This window comes from Sturnus vulgaris, chromosome 5, assembly GCF_052056855.1.
Source record: "Sturnus vulgaris isolate bStuVul1 chromosome 5, bStuVul1.hap1, whole genome shotgun sequence".
Classification (NCBI taxonomy): domain Eukaryota; kingdom Metazoa; phylum Chordata; class Aves; order Passeriformes; family Sturnidae; genus Sturnus; species Sturnus vulgaris.
In genome coordinates this window covers 16,733,325-16,749,137 of record NC_142247.1, presented here as the reverse complement: position 1 = coordinate 16,749,137, position 15,813 = coordinate 16,733,325, and positions in this window count along the sequence as shown.

The following is a 15,813-nucleotide window of genomic DNA, read 5'->3' as shown; positions in this document are numbered from 1 at the left end:
TCTTCCTTAACTCCCCATCTGCAGTTGGCCTTCTTTGCTGTGGGAATGCACTGCTGGCTTGGTCTCCACCACCAGGACCCTCATGCCTTTTCTCATAAAGCTGGCTTCCAGCTGGGCACCCCACAGTGTGCACCAGTCCATGAGATGATTCCTCCCCAGTTACAGGGCTTTGTGTTTCCCAGTGATGAAATTCACGAGGTTCCTGCTGTCCCATTCCTCCAGCCCTTCAAGGTTCCTCAGAAAGGCAGGACTGTAATCTGGTATATCAGTCACTCCACACTGCAATTTCGCATCACCTGCAAACCTGCTGAGTGTTCTGCCCCATTACTCACGTACTGATATATTCTTCACAGTATTGACCCCTAGGCTATACCACCTGTGACTGTTTCAAGGTGGACTTTGTACCATTGGTCACAGCATTCTGAGGTCAGCAGTTATTTTTCAATTCCTTTCACTGTGCATGTATTTAGTCTGTACATCATCAATTTGTCTAGAAGGATGCTAAGCAGCGTTCAATATTGAAATCGTTCCTGAATTCAAGATAAACAATATCCATGGGTCTCCCTTCATTCACTAAGATAATAACTTCATTACAAAAGACTATTAGATTGGTCAAGCATGATTTCCCCTTTGTAAATCCATGCTGTTCTACTCTCAATCATCTTCTTGTTCCTAATACCTTTGGAGATGTTTTTCAGGAGGATTTGCTCAATTACCTCCACAGAGATTGAAGTGAGGCTGAAAAGCCTCACCTTACAGACTAAACCAAAATAGCAGCCAAGGAAAATCTCCTGGCATATGACACTTGTAAAGACCACTTGTTAAGATGATACTTGAATAATGGAGCTGCAGTCTCCCCTTTCCTCTGAGCAACCACAAGAAAAATCACAGTGCAGGACTGAGGACCTTTGAGAGTAGATACTGAGGTTCACATTTCACAGGCACAAGAGTGTGACTGCTCTTCCAATCTCTGACAAATTCAGATCCTAGCTTTGGTCAAGAGAGGAAAATGGTAATGCATCTCTGAAATATTACAGCAACTGCAATTTAACAGGGCTTGTGAGTCTGATAAAAATGCAAAATCAGTGTTAACAGTTTCCTCTCCTTGTTTCTCAGGGAAATTGTGAGAAAAGCCTCCCTCTTGCTTCAAAGAACAAGAGAGTAAACCCACTCTAAAAGAACCACTACTACTAAAAGAATTGCAAAAGAGAGGACAGAATGGGTGGCCCCAGTATTTGGTGTGACATGAGAACCCCACCATTTTTAGCATGGCCTTGAGTGCCAGAAGTGCTGGATTTAAATGCAGGACATGGCATTCACTGCAGAGATATAACCTATAATCATTGTGAGTTAGCTGTACAAGCCCTGGAAAATCCTACTCCTAGTCTGTTTATGGTATAGCCACTAATTAAGTGACACTGTATTTAGAAGCAGGTGGGAAAGGAGTACAAACCGTGCAATAAGGGAGCATCGAGCACCTCTGTGCACTGGAGAAACACTAAGAAAGATAAACAGAAAAATACTGAAGGAGAACAAACCTGTCTATCTTCTTTGTGGTTAGTTTGTTGCATGCTGAGTGCATTTATATGTAATACTCATATCACCAAAAGTAACCACAGCTTTGTAGTGCCATGCTGAGAAACATGCCCTCAAGCAAGTGACTTCCCAGAAAATGATGTTACAGCACCAGTGTATCAATGGCTTTATTGCTTTACAGTGTAGTTTTCAGCAGGCTGTGCTTCTGGGAGCAAAACAAGGCACTGCTTTCTTGCCAAAATGTTCTTGTAAAAATCTAAGAGTATAGTTACAGGCTAGAAAATAATTCCCATTCTCAGGTGGGTAATTGCCACCTTTCTTCTTCAGGTCTCTTCTCTACCCTGTAAGTATTCCCAGTCCTCTCTGCAAGCAAATAGATCTTCTCTGTATTTAAAAAGCATGGGTGACTGGCTAGTAATGTTGGAGTGTACATTACACTTGAATCAACAAACAAGGGTAGATCTACTGCTTCTTGAGGGAGGAGTAACATATGTTTACTGTCTGGCTATAGTCACAGTTGATTAAATCATTGGCTGATGCAGAATGGATAGCACTATATAAGCACTAGAGATGCTTAGGGTTGTTTTTGCTTAATCACGCAGAGTGCAATAACATCTATTGCTTTAAAGCATGAGGTCTCTGAAATCATATAAGTGTGCTTTCTGCCTCTAATTTTGTGTAGAGAATTATCATTGACATTTTTTTCCTTCATGGAAAGGCCAAAACCAAAGTTAAACCCTCCACAACTTTGAGCCTACTTTCCATAAGGGATATTTGACTTTTCAACTTTTTAGATTTCAATTGCCATATGTATCTAAGAATGAAAGTATATTTACATTAAATATTTACATTTAACCCAGTAATGTTTTAAAGCAATAAAATACTTTTGCAACACTTTTATTTTTGCTGTACAGCTCATACTACTGTCAGTCAATTCAAAGTCATTGTTAGAGCTATCACTGAAAGGCTATAAAGAGCATAAAACCTTGAGAATTTACAAAACCCAAGGTGTGTACTTCAAGGCTGTTCCCTCAAAGATTTGCAGTTAAACTAATACGTACCTCATTTAACCAGCTAGATGACAAAAGCACAGGTCATGCAATTTTATGCTAATATGTGTTCCCAGAATTGACTGAGGAGACAAGATGTAGTTTAATCCCAGGGACAGAGTTAGTGAGACATGAAAGAGAAAAGGATCTTGAAGGATGTATCTGCAAAGTGTTCATATGGGTACTGATATATATATATATAAATATACTCTTTATCAAGAGTAGAACAAGTCAGTATGCCACTGTACCAGTAAAGCAGCTGATGCCAAAGCATTTTGGAAGAAGGTGAGTTCTTATAACAAAATGTGACAAAGAAACCCAAGTCATCCGTTTTTGACTGAGGGAATAAATTAAGGCTGTAGCTGGGTCCAATGATTCTTCTATTTTAACAATGACCATATCTCCTAAGCTATGTAGGTCTCTCACAGCCAGGCTTAATTTACTGCATTTTCCCTTTCAGCTCATCCTGGCAATCCAATACAGTAGAGCACAGGGCAAGCTCTGTCTAGAGGGACAGGATGATGGCAGTGTGCCAGAGCTGCAGGCTGGTGTCTGGATCTGCCACACCTTCACTATGGCAGCTGGATCTTGCTCCCAGATTTGGAGCTACCCAGGCTCTGTGTGAACACCTCACCACATTTTGCATGGTTAATCTGCCAAGTGATTCTGGACCACTGCAGACAGCTGAGGTGACCCAATTCTTCCTTCCCAAGAGTATACTGGTCCTGGTCTACCCCTGAGGGACAGCACACCCTTGGGCAGCTGTTGTCCTGGTGTTTCAGCCTTCTGATGTTGACAGATTTCTTTTACACTTTCTCACACTCTTTCTGGTAAACAGTGGATGTTTTGCATTCCTCCTTGGAGGGAGAGAGATTTGAGAAACATGTGATGAACCAATGGAGTCAAGGGGTCTCATCATCCAATCTATGCTCATTGTCCAACCTATGCTCATTGTTGGAATTCTATAAATAGACATGTAATGTAAATAAAGGGGGCTTTTCTTGGTAGAGTCAGGTGTGAGTCTCTCTGTCTCTGTGACAGGCAGCTATTCTCCATTCAGCAGTCAGTCACTGCTCCTGGATGCCCACTTCAGTTTAGAGGAGACTTAAATGGGTAGGAAGCTACATGCAACTCAGAGGGTCACGTTAGCAGATGGCACAGCTTGCTCTGCAGAATTTGAACAATTCTTCTACTCCCTCTGAGACTCAAGGTCAAGGTATAGTGGATGTCCATTCTTGACACAGGGTATCAGAGATGATTATTTCACATCCTCAGATTCAGCAGATCTTGCTCTGAGTCTGGAGGATTATAAATTTTGGACTCCATCATCCAAATCAGTTGCTTTATTAAATGTATGTCAGAACTGAAGCAACAACAACACCTCAGTGGTCCCTAGAAACAATCCCTGTGAAGTGAAGAGGATGGGACAGTAGGAATTCACAAAAATATGGGCACTGGAGAACAGGATAAAATGTATGTCAGTGCACTGTTTTTCAGTTATTTGCTCCTCTTTACAATGAATGTGAATAGCTCCAGCCAGTTTTCTGGCAACAGAGGCAAACTTCGCTGCTGGAAGTCCATTCAAGATTAAAACACATAAATTAAAGCTGTGAACTAATTTTCTAGGATCCCATTAGAGTGTATTGGTTTTGCATAGCCAGGTTTTGGGAGCAGAGGGAAGGGGTGGAGAGGAGTGGGGGGCTGCAGGGGTGGCTTCTGCCAGAAGCTGCCCCCATGTTCCATGGAGATAATTCCAGCCAGCCCCACCTGCCACTGGCCAAGCCTGAGTCCATCAGTGATGGTGGTAGCGCCTCTTGGACAACAGATTTTTAAAAACAAAGGGGCAGCTACAGCTGGGAGAGAGATTATGGGAAAGCAAAAAACACTGCAGACACCAAAGTCAGGGCAGAAAGGGTGAGGGGAGGTGCTCCAGGTGTCCCTGCAGCCCATGATGCAGCTCATGGTGGGGCAGGATGTGACCCTCCAGTCCCTGGAGATCCATAGAGGAGCAGAGATCCACCTGCAGCCCATGGAAGACCCCACAGTGGATCAGGAGAGGAGTATGAAGAGTCCTGACCTTGAGGAGCAAGCAGCAGAGACAACATGTGACGAACTGATGACAGCCCTTATTCCTCATCCACCTGCATTGCTGAGGGAGAAGGTAGAGAAAACTGGGAATGAAGCTGATCCTGGGAAAAAGAGAGGGGTGGGGGGGAAGGTGTTTTGCTTATCTATTATTATTATTATTATTATTATTATTATTATTATTATTATTATTATTATTATTATTTCTCATTATCCTACTTTGATTTTATTGGTAACAAATTAAAGTAAATCCATTTCACTATTATAACCAGTGAAGATCTAGTCAATTTATCTGTGGAGGCTAGAAAGCAGTTTGCTATCTGTTATCTCAGGCTTGGCTGATTCACTCTGGATGTGATACTCTGCATTGATTTGGTCTCCTTTGCCTATTGTGGGAGCCAGAGGAGCTCACTCTGATGCACACTTGAATACAGGTGTCTTTAGGGGGCAAAATTTCCTCCCAGGTCTCAATATCAGAGGAGAGCTGGAATGGAGGGGCACTGTCACACAGGGGTGGTCAAAGTGTTCATGTAACAAAAAAATGGAGAGAGGCTCCAAGGCTACTGTGGAGGCAAACATCTCCTCACTGTGCTGAGTTGTTCAGCTCCTGTTTCTGCATTCAGTATGCAAGCACTCACACACATATATATATACATGAATAAATAGTCTCTATGGAGCCATATGTGTATTCCCATTAAAAGAATGCAACCTGTGCAGATAATAATTTATGAACTATCAAACCCACTTTTGAAAACTGGTCTACAGAATATGGCAAGAGCTGAATCCAGAGTGAATATTTATGACTGAGATTATAGCCCTGTGAAAGTGGACGCTTGTAATACAAACACTGTCAGATGTTTTAACTGTGGCTTTGCCAAGTGACCCCCTGGGAGCCTGATCTGAAGCCCATTTAAAGCAATGGAAAGCTTCCCACAGACTTCAGTGGGTTTTAGGATCAGGCATCCAATGTGACTTGCAATGCCTGTGTGTTAAACATTCATTTATCTCTCAGTTCTAAATCAGTTGAAAGTCTATAGTACCAAATTTGTTTTAACTTCTAGACCTGTGGGAGCAAACTGCTTTCAGTGTAACATGCAGGGAGTGATATGAACAGCTTCCATTAACAGTAAGGGGCAAATAGTGTGTAATTCTTAGTGTGGAATTCTGTATATGTTACAAAAACTTTGCTGCATAAAATGTCCTGCATTACACATAAAAAATGTTCCTGCTATTTTAAGTTCCTAGATATTTATTGGACATTTCTACCACCAGCCATTTCTTTCTGCAGAATGGTCTTCTATCTGTTTTGGTGAATAGTATATTGACACATAAATTTTGTCCAAAATATGCAAGAGCCATATTTTAAGCGTGCAACCTATTTAAGAGACAGTCTATAGATTTAAATCTTCATCTTTCTCTGTGAAGTGAAAATGAATTGTACTTTTTCCTTTTCATTCTATAATGCAAGTGTTTAATTGTTTCAGTGAAAGACAAATAAAGGCAACACATTTTATGTAGTTCTTTCCTGAATGAACAAAAGAAGACTAAATAGAATTTCAAATGGGAAATTGTACACATAAATCCACAAGCTTTTCCATTTGACATAAAATCTTTTCCCAAATTTTTTTTATATGATTCTGTGAAATGCTGTGTTTTATTTTCTCTTCAGCACATCAAAATGCTAAGGGTTTGTAGGAGAAGCGTGAATAGGAATTTTATCAAAATATTTATAATTTTTTTCCAGTATGTGTAGTAGCTGGAATATACCACTTTTTTTTTAGAAGTAATTCCAGATTTGTATCACAACTTTTAGTGTGTCATCAAATAACCGTGATCAGTAATCTATTCACTGCTTATAAAATAGCTGCATAAAAAACATATCTGAGGTATTTGGACGCAAATACATTTTAAATGGTCTCAGTAGAACTCTATGATGAACAGGGGTGATGTATTTTGATCCTGGTTTTGTGCATGACATCCACTAATAACTGATAGCTCAGCAGGCTGCTCTGAACTCTTTCAAACCAAGTAATACCAGGCAGGTCATTCATTCATGTTCATCATCTCTGTCAAGGGGAAGAGAATACTTCATTATCTGAGACCTGCTTAATGGTTACTTCTGACACACCTGCTGTGCCCAGGCAGCATTTTTTACATATCTTCAAGCTAACAGACATTCAGAGGAAAAGGCTTCTGTCATTCTGGTTTTTTCTACATCAGTGACTGTAGGTTTCATTTTGGTTGGGTTTTGGATTTGTTTGTATTTCTGAACCGAAGATTATTATATCTTGTTAAAGGGATAGGAATTTATTTTTGAACATAACTGTGCAACTCCTCTGTCTATATTAATGTATGTTTTTTCAGGTTCCAATTGAGCAATTTTTCATAAGATAGATCATCAAGAGCAGAAAATCTGATGAATTTTCTTCATTCTTTAGGATTTCTTTCTTACAGAATAAATAGAAAATGCTATTTCTGGTATGTCAAATGGAGAGCAAGTAGCAGAATTTTACATGTGATTTTCTGAAAAGAATAATCTCTAAAAATCTCTGTATACTAAAAAAGGTTCACCTAAACTTGTTTAGAGTCATGATATGTTCAGTTTGACCCAGAAATTAATTATACCAGAAGTTCTCATCAGCTGCAGATTGTTTTATCTGCCCCATCCTACACTTTTATTCTGGAATACATGGTCTACATTGCCTCTTCCATCATGCTCTCTGGATAAATAGATAATTGTACAGTCTTCTTTTAAGTAGCTCCTCTGGTAATGTTGAACCTCACTGCAGTAAGTGTCATGGCACTGGCACTGTTATTTGGTAGTTATGAGGAAGAAAAACTCTAATAATTGAAGGATTAAGCTGTTCAATGCCTACCAGAGGTCAGGATAAAACACCAGCTCTTCCAGCTATTTTTCAGCTGTATGTATATGAAATTTCTTATATCTGAGGGAACCGAGGTTCCCATCATTACTGGATTTTGTTGCAGTCTTCTTTTGTTCCAGTTCTCTTTTCCTCTCATTTGATCTGAGGTCATAGCAATCTATTTTTTGTGCACTATTTTGAAATCACTGGCAAAATTCTTTAGGAAGTGGTATCAGCCTCCATAGATAAGAAATGCAACGTCTTCCATGCCTTCAATAGGTGTGTTTAGTGAGTGGGGAATAGTTCCTGTCCTGGAAGGGATTTCTCCAGCATGAGGGCTGAAATAGGGTGTGTGAGATTTTTAGTATGAAGCTTGTCAGCAAGGTGCAGATAAAGTAGAAATTCAAAACAATTTCTAAAAGAGGAGAAAAAGTGGGGGGGGGGGGGGGGGGGGGGAGAAAAAAAGTCAGGCCAGAAAAATGCAGTTTTTATCCAGCAAGAGGATGATGCATGAGCAATGTGCCAACTGCTGTGCTTTTTGGATGGGACCCACCTTCTGCAGTAACTGGAGGGAAGCAGTCATGTTTGCCAGCCCAAACAAAGGTTAAACAGGCTCCTTTGGGGCACTCAGCATCAGAGTGGCCAGCCCTGGGGGGTGATGGGCACTGTGCTGCAGGGGACAAGCCTCTGCTGCTGGGTGATTGCTGTTGCCAAACTGTAGACACAAAACAAACCACAGCTCCCGGATATGTGCATCAGGACTAAGTAAATACCTAGCAGAAGGTATGTCCAGCTAAAATATCTACAAAAGGTCTGCACTTCATCAGAGAACTTGAGAGCTAGCTGCCTCTTCCTTGCCCCATGCTTTTCCTCATGCAAACAATGCAAGAAAACTTGCCTGTGAATTTTTGTACCTTGCAGTCTCCAATTTGTTCCTCACAAAAGTCCCTTACTTTTTTCACTTTCCACATTTTCAGTTCCCACGAGAATCTTTCAAACTCTAATGGTTCCTTAAAACATTTTATCCTGCCTACATGCAAGATCAGTCAAAGAGAAAACACACAAAATATTTCTGAGGCATTTTAAATGGTATCTTCTTTGGGATTGCATCTGTAATATCTAACCCTGCCTGCTACAAATAATTTCAATGTTCTATTATCTTTGGTTTGCTCTTAGGCATGGCCAGATGACCCTTTCCTTTTCTGTCATTCGTCACAGTACTGGGTACTACATCAATAAACTGTCAAATACTCATAGCCATGAAAGTTCTTATTCTCTGCAAGGTCTGGAGCTCCATCACATTAACGCAACACTTGAGAATATGATCACATCCTCTTGAATCACACCGTTATTTAAATAACATCTGTAATTTCACTAAGTCTTTTCTACTACCTCTAAAAGTCCCTGAGATTTAAAATAGGGGGTCAGCTTTATTCTTAACATGACTCTTTAATTGAAGCTACCCCAGGGATGAATTTGGGTCAAGGTCTTTTCTTCACGCTATTTTCTTTAATAACTCTATGACTTCTGTATATATACAGAAATAACTGTAGTTCTTTCACAGAAGAGATGTCTTGGAACCCTACCTTTATCAATGCATTAAGTATAGCTAACTAGCCATTTCTGCTAGCTATTTCTAGTTAATCAAGTAAATCACTCATTGCGTGCTTTACTGAAACTTACAGAAGAGAAAGCACAGAAAAAATGAAGAAGATGTTTGATTTCATTTAGCTTCTAGTTTGTTGCCTACTTCATAAAGGAATGGAAATAAGACGTCAGTCACAGGACTATCTCATTTTTCAAAATTTTGTCAGCCACAAGTTGCCAATATGGGTGCAAATTTCCAGAGTGCATAGACATTTTGCCAAGATGTGTCCATGAAAGAATTAAAAGGTCCGGCAAAGTAAGTTACACTGTCAGGATCTTGAAAGAGACAGAATGCCTTGAACTCAAAGAATAGAGTATTTTCTTTATATGAGGGAAATGAGGAGACACAGACAGACATTACAGATTTGCTTATGATACATGTAGGTCTTGATAAGTGCAATCTTGAGCAGCGTCATACCGAAAAATCGAATCAAAAACCTGAGTACTGGATTTAAAACCTGAGATTAGACATTAAATAAACTCAGAGCACTTAACAATTTAGGTGAGAAGAAATTTTGAAAACTAAGACCAATTAACATTCATATAGTATCTTGAGCTTTACCACCAGCTTTGATGAAGCCATTTTTTTTTCCCTAGAGGAACACAGTTAAAAGTATTTTGATGAAGTACTTACAGCAGGAATGGTGCTGGGATGGGCAGAACCATATGGGATCTCTCTCCTGCAAGGTTCAGTAGGGGATGGCAATCAACTTGAGTCTGCTATTTCCCTTCCTGTCCTTTTTTCAGTGTTCTACTTGACTTGCAATCACCCTCCAAGGTCCTTGGCTTTATTAAAGCTGACCAAACCTCCTTTAGTGAATCAACTCCTTGTAGAGTAAGTACTTGTTAATTATGCAGGGATCTTGAAATCTTTGGCTAGCCTAAGCATTAAGAAACCCTCTTTCTAAATGGTGTACATCACTGCTTTTTTATTCCAAAACAAATCTCAGCCAAAAAACTCTAGTTTCAAACAAGAACTTTTTAATAAAACCCAAACAAATAAAGGCCTATTTTTTTTCTTTTTTACAGTTACACATTTGCAAATCAAATCTCTTGTCATATAGTCTTTGCTACATAATAGATTATTATAAGCTATGAGTAAAAATGTATTGTACTATGATGTTTTTCCATCTCAACAAAACTGCACATAATATACTTGAAATTACAATAACTGTAGATATATTAAGCAGAAGAGAGCTCTAAAGGTGCACCTTTCTACAGCAAATGTTTAAGTTATGTTTATGTTAAAGTTTATTAAATGGTTCAGGCTTCTGAGTTGTACTCATCTATGGCTTCCGTAAGTTAAGTATAGCAAATCAAAATTTAAAAAAATTAGAGTACAGATTTGGGGTCACCTAATGGCTACTTAGTTATGAGTCTTTAAATTCAAGGAAGTTTTGAGTTACTATTCTGAATTAAAATACTGACTTTTTAATTGGTGGATGGGTTTGTGTGTTGATATCCTGTTATTCAATTCATTTAGTTAGAAGATGAACACAACTTTGTCAGTAGTTATTCAGTCTCGCCAACACACATTTTACCAAGGAAAATTAAAGCATCTCTAAAATTCTGGTAATATGCTTCTCTTATGTATTACTGATAGCATATTCTGGTGGGAAAAGACTCAGAGAAATAAGAAAATAATAAAATAATACCCTCAGAAGCTGCCTTGTGTATGATGGTTCGGATTCTCACAAATTTGATGGCATGTGTCATACTGCTGTAGGTTGACCCTGGCTAGACATCAGGTGCCCACCAAAGCCACTCTATCCCTTTCCACGTCAGCTGTACAGGGAGAGAGAATGCAACCACAAGTTCCTGGGTCAAGATAAGGACACAGAGAGAACACTCAGCAATTACCATCACAGGCAAAACAGATTTGACTCAGGAAAGTAAGTTTAATTTATTACCAATCAGATGAGAGACGGGTAATGAATAAAACCAAACCTTAGAAAACGCCTTCCTCCTAACGCTCCCATCTTTCTGGACTCAGCTCCACTCATGATTTTCTCTCTCTACCTTCTCCATCCTCGACAGTGCAGGGGAATGGGCAATAAGCTCTGTGGTCAGTCCACCACATATTGTCTCTGCTGTTCCTTCCTCCTCAAGGGGAGGATCCTTCACACAATCCCCCTGCTCCAGCATGTCTCCCATGGGAGAGAGTCCTCCACAGACACGAACCTGAGTCCTTCCCACACACTGCAGTTCTTCACAAACAAACAAGGTGCAGTCCTTCAGGAACAGACTGCCCCAACAAGGGTCCCCCACGGATTCACAATGTTGGCTAGCATTGGTTCTGTTTTTTCTCACAGAAGCCACCCCTGTTGTCCCCCCACTACCAAAACCTTGACAACCAAACCACAGAGGTGCTCTGGCATAAATAAAAGCAGCAAAAATATATAAACTCAAAGTTATAGTAATTTTTCTGTGAAGATTTTCCAGTTAAGAAGATAGTCTTACTCAAATCAACATTCACCTTAAGAAAATATCACTTCTAACTTTAGTCAGGGAAAATATTGATGTAAAGAGTCACTAATCTGAAAAACACAACCATCCAACCAAACAAAAGGTTTCCATCTGAAACTTCTTGTCGGGAGAAAAATCTGTTTTATCATTAACTCCACTATCAACATTAATACTGTGTTACAGCGGTAGCATTTCATAGTGCTTGAAGCTCTGAGTTGGTGAGGCAGCAGCTTCAAAATTTTTTTAAATCCAGAATGAGTTGCAGGAAAGGATTAGAAGAAAGGTCGTTGACTCCAGAGAAAGAATAGTGAACAACATCTGTTTTCAGGAATATTGTGCATTAGGAATAAATGCAGAATAAATTGTATGCATTTTCCAGTCCATATGCAGAAATCATAATTTCTGCTTAAAATCTGTAAAATACCTGATCTTTGGTAAGAGAAGCAGAGAAAGACGTAGATTTTTCTGGCTCCTAACACAGCAGAAAGAAGCAATCTCACACTAAGGGAAGTTGATATCCAATTAATATGAAATAGTCTATTCTTCTGTTACTTGGGACATTTTGTGGAAACAAGATACTCCTGTATGGATAAAAAGGCAAAAGAGGGATTGAAGAGGCAATAAAATATTTTTGTTAAATTGGAAGAGTTAGTGCTCTTTATGGATCTTGGACAAAAAATCTGAGTCTAAATTCCAACATAATACTATCAATTAGATCAAGTTCAGTTGCTGTACATTTCTACTTTCTCAGTGTTGCAGCTGGGAAAGCTATAGATTCTTGAAGTAGAAAGCTTGAAGAAATTCTAACAGGAATAAATCCAACTTTCCATTTAATGTCAGTCTGTAACAAGGCCTTGGCTTTGCTAGTAAAAGGCAATAAACACTGCACAAAGTCTGCAAGGCCTAGGGACAAATCTGTCTTGTCCACTCTTACTGAGATTTTCTTGACCCACCTGCAGCTTTGTTTTACTGGATTTGACTCCAACACCATCTTTTATATTTGACCAGGTGTCTAAGGGGAGTTTGTTTCCATTCTGTTTATCTTTGTGTGTTGCCACCTTTAACAAAGAAGTAATAAGTAATGTTGACATGGCAGAAGCTTTCCTATGATAGCAGAAGCTTTCAGAAGTGAGGCAGAAGCTTTGAGAAGTGAGGCTGTAGGTTATGTGTGGCATGAAGGGGGTGCAGGCATGGAATGGTAAGAGCTGAAATACAAACTTGATACAGAAGACCCCATGCTTGTAAACATCTCAACAATGGTCAGCTGAAGAAATGCATACCTGAAGGTGGACAAAAGTGATTTTTCAGGTAACAAAATAAAAAAGAAGAAAACATATAATACATAAAAATTACCATATTTAGTAAATGCAGATACAACATGCAGCTACAGATCAATGAAGAACAAGGATGTAAAAGCATGCTGTCAAATGTATAAGAATTTTCCTAAGTGAATCCTAGAGAGAGATGAAAGAAGAAACTAGCAACACCAAATGCCTCCTGATGAGACATTAGAGGTTGACATCTCATTGTAACACTATCTCCAGCACTATGGAGATACTGACTGTACAGCCCACTGGAGAAGTGGAAGGATGAGCACATCATCAGGAAGGGACAAAAACTCAACATGTATCTTTCAATTTTAACTAAATTGTTACTATTATTGATTATTTTTCTTATGAAACTATTCTTAATATGTATTATACTTTTTTTAATTTTAACAACTAGGTCTGGATTAATATGATTACTCAATTCAATTTTTAATATACCAACGACAGACTCTAGGCTGTATACGCCATGGGTTCTTTTCTGCCTAATGCATGGAATATAAGAGTTTATGAGGAGCTGTGTTACCTCTGATCCATAAGCCCACCTAGCTCAGGTCCCCTTTCTGGCCATACAGAAGAAGTGGTGGGTGCTCTTAAGTGTGCTTTGCTATTGTTAGAAATAATTGCAAGATTTGTTTATTAGGGTGGATCCTGACCTTACTGCAATCACTTTCAGAGTTTTCTGGATTTTACTGCTGACTTATGATTGTAAAAGCTGAGACAAAACTCTTAAACTTGGCTGAAGTTAGGTGATAACAGCAATAACGAGGCACTGGGGTCAATACCCCTAAGACAAAGCCACAAATCTTTGATGTATTCTGGTACATGTAATAATTCTCTCATGCTCTGCTCTGATGAACTCATCTCTTTGTTTCTATGCCACCCTCCACTCTGCCAAGATTTCTATTCTCTATAGTTCCTCTTATTTGCCATGTACCCTGTCATCTACCAACCCTATACCATTTCAAACATTTCAAAACACTAAGTCAATTAAAAGTTCAGTCTCTATTTCTGTTCATGTTGAAAGTTGTCGTTGTGATTTCCTTTTCTGGAAAGGACCTTTCCTTTATTGTCAGGATCCTGAGCTACAGCATTATTCCTGAGTCCTGCCTCACCTCTAGGCTCTGATAACATAACAGAATTTTTGTGTTTAACACTCAGTAACTTCCTTTTCATCATATTTTTGATAGTTTTCGTTTTCCTTTGCCTTCCTTATGATTCTACATCATTCATTTCTGTACCTGGATGTAGTGTTTCCAGAAAGGGTCAGGACTGTATCTTAGATTATACTAGATGCTTCCTCTTCAGTTCCTTTCTCTCCATCTTCAGACATTTCTTTTTCAAATAATATCTTTAGAATCACTGATGCACTCCAGGTGATCATAAAATCTTTTGTCAGGCCTCATTTCACAGATGCTATTTTATTCTGACAGCTTCGCCTATGCTTAGACAAACTCTCCCTGTAAACAAGACCTGTCTTGCCATGGCAATATAGAAAAGCTCTCTAGATATAAAAATGTGTGCTGGGAAAATATCACTTTATATGTTTGACCCTGCAGATTCTCTCGAGCTGGTTAAAACAGGGTCAGGGTTATATTCAGGCAAAATAGTGAGCTTCCTTTCTAAAATGTGAATGCTGGTGCTTGTGGTAAGAATCTCATACACACATTAGAAAGATTAGCATCAACTTCTTTGTAAAAACAAAATTTCCTTTCTCATGACTCTCTTCTTCCTCTCTCTGACCCAACAGCAACAAACTCAAATGGAAATACCCCCAAACCAAACAACAACAAAAATCAATTGCAAAGTCAGACCCAAGTTGTTTACTGGCCAGGCTATCAGGCTATGCTATCAAAAAAAGTGTTCACCATAAAAGGTTTGCACAGCTCTCTGAAAATCCACTTTATTTCTGAAATATGCACATGGTTTCTTCATTATTTCTCTCCTCAGCAGGATCTTTATTATCATTTTCTGGGGTAATTTTCACCAAAAAAAATCTCGGAATTGTCAGCTCTTCATATGAGATGACAGGGGGTCCTTTCCCTTTAAAAGCATACACACATACCTGTGTCTACAGATATGCACACATAAAGGTTCGCATGGTTTCGTTTCTATAGCAATAATCAAAAGAGGTATTGTTTGTGCTGAGAGCACTGTATTTGTCTGCTTAGGGAAAGAGAACCTTTCAGATGCTATGGTAGTGGCTTGGATGGCTCAAAATGAAAAGGGTGTCTTTGAAATAGGGATGGCAGTATACTGTCCTCAAAATATCCTTTCAAATGATTGGCTGGTCTTTATATTGGAATAAATAAACCTAAATTACTGTGGATTAGAGATTCACAACTGGAAGACTAGTTGTTCATGAGACATCTTAAATGAAAGAAAAATAAACCCTTCACCTCTCTGTAAAACTTAGAGGCTTTATGAAGTGGCAAAAGAAGACCACAGTAAGGATGTCAACAGGTTATAAGAGCAAGCAGGATTATCTTCTGGGATGTGCTCTTTAAATTGTGATAATTAACTTCTCACTAGCATGTGTGATATTTGACACCTATTTTCATACAAACCTGGCCCTGAGTCACCTGCAGGCACATGGTACTGATAAATTTCAACAGGCTCTACAGAATAACATTGTAAAGTATTGAAAAAGGAGCTATGTTATGTAGCTGATAAATTCAATACATTTGGAATGGAAATGGCATTATTTTCAAATAGCTTTTTTTGCTGCCCCCCCCTGCTCTGCAAACTGACATGCCATTATCAAGTATTTAAAAGTCTATGCCAAAGGAGAAGTATTGTCCTTCAAGTTTATGCAGATTCTTTTCAATTCCATTCATTTGA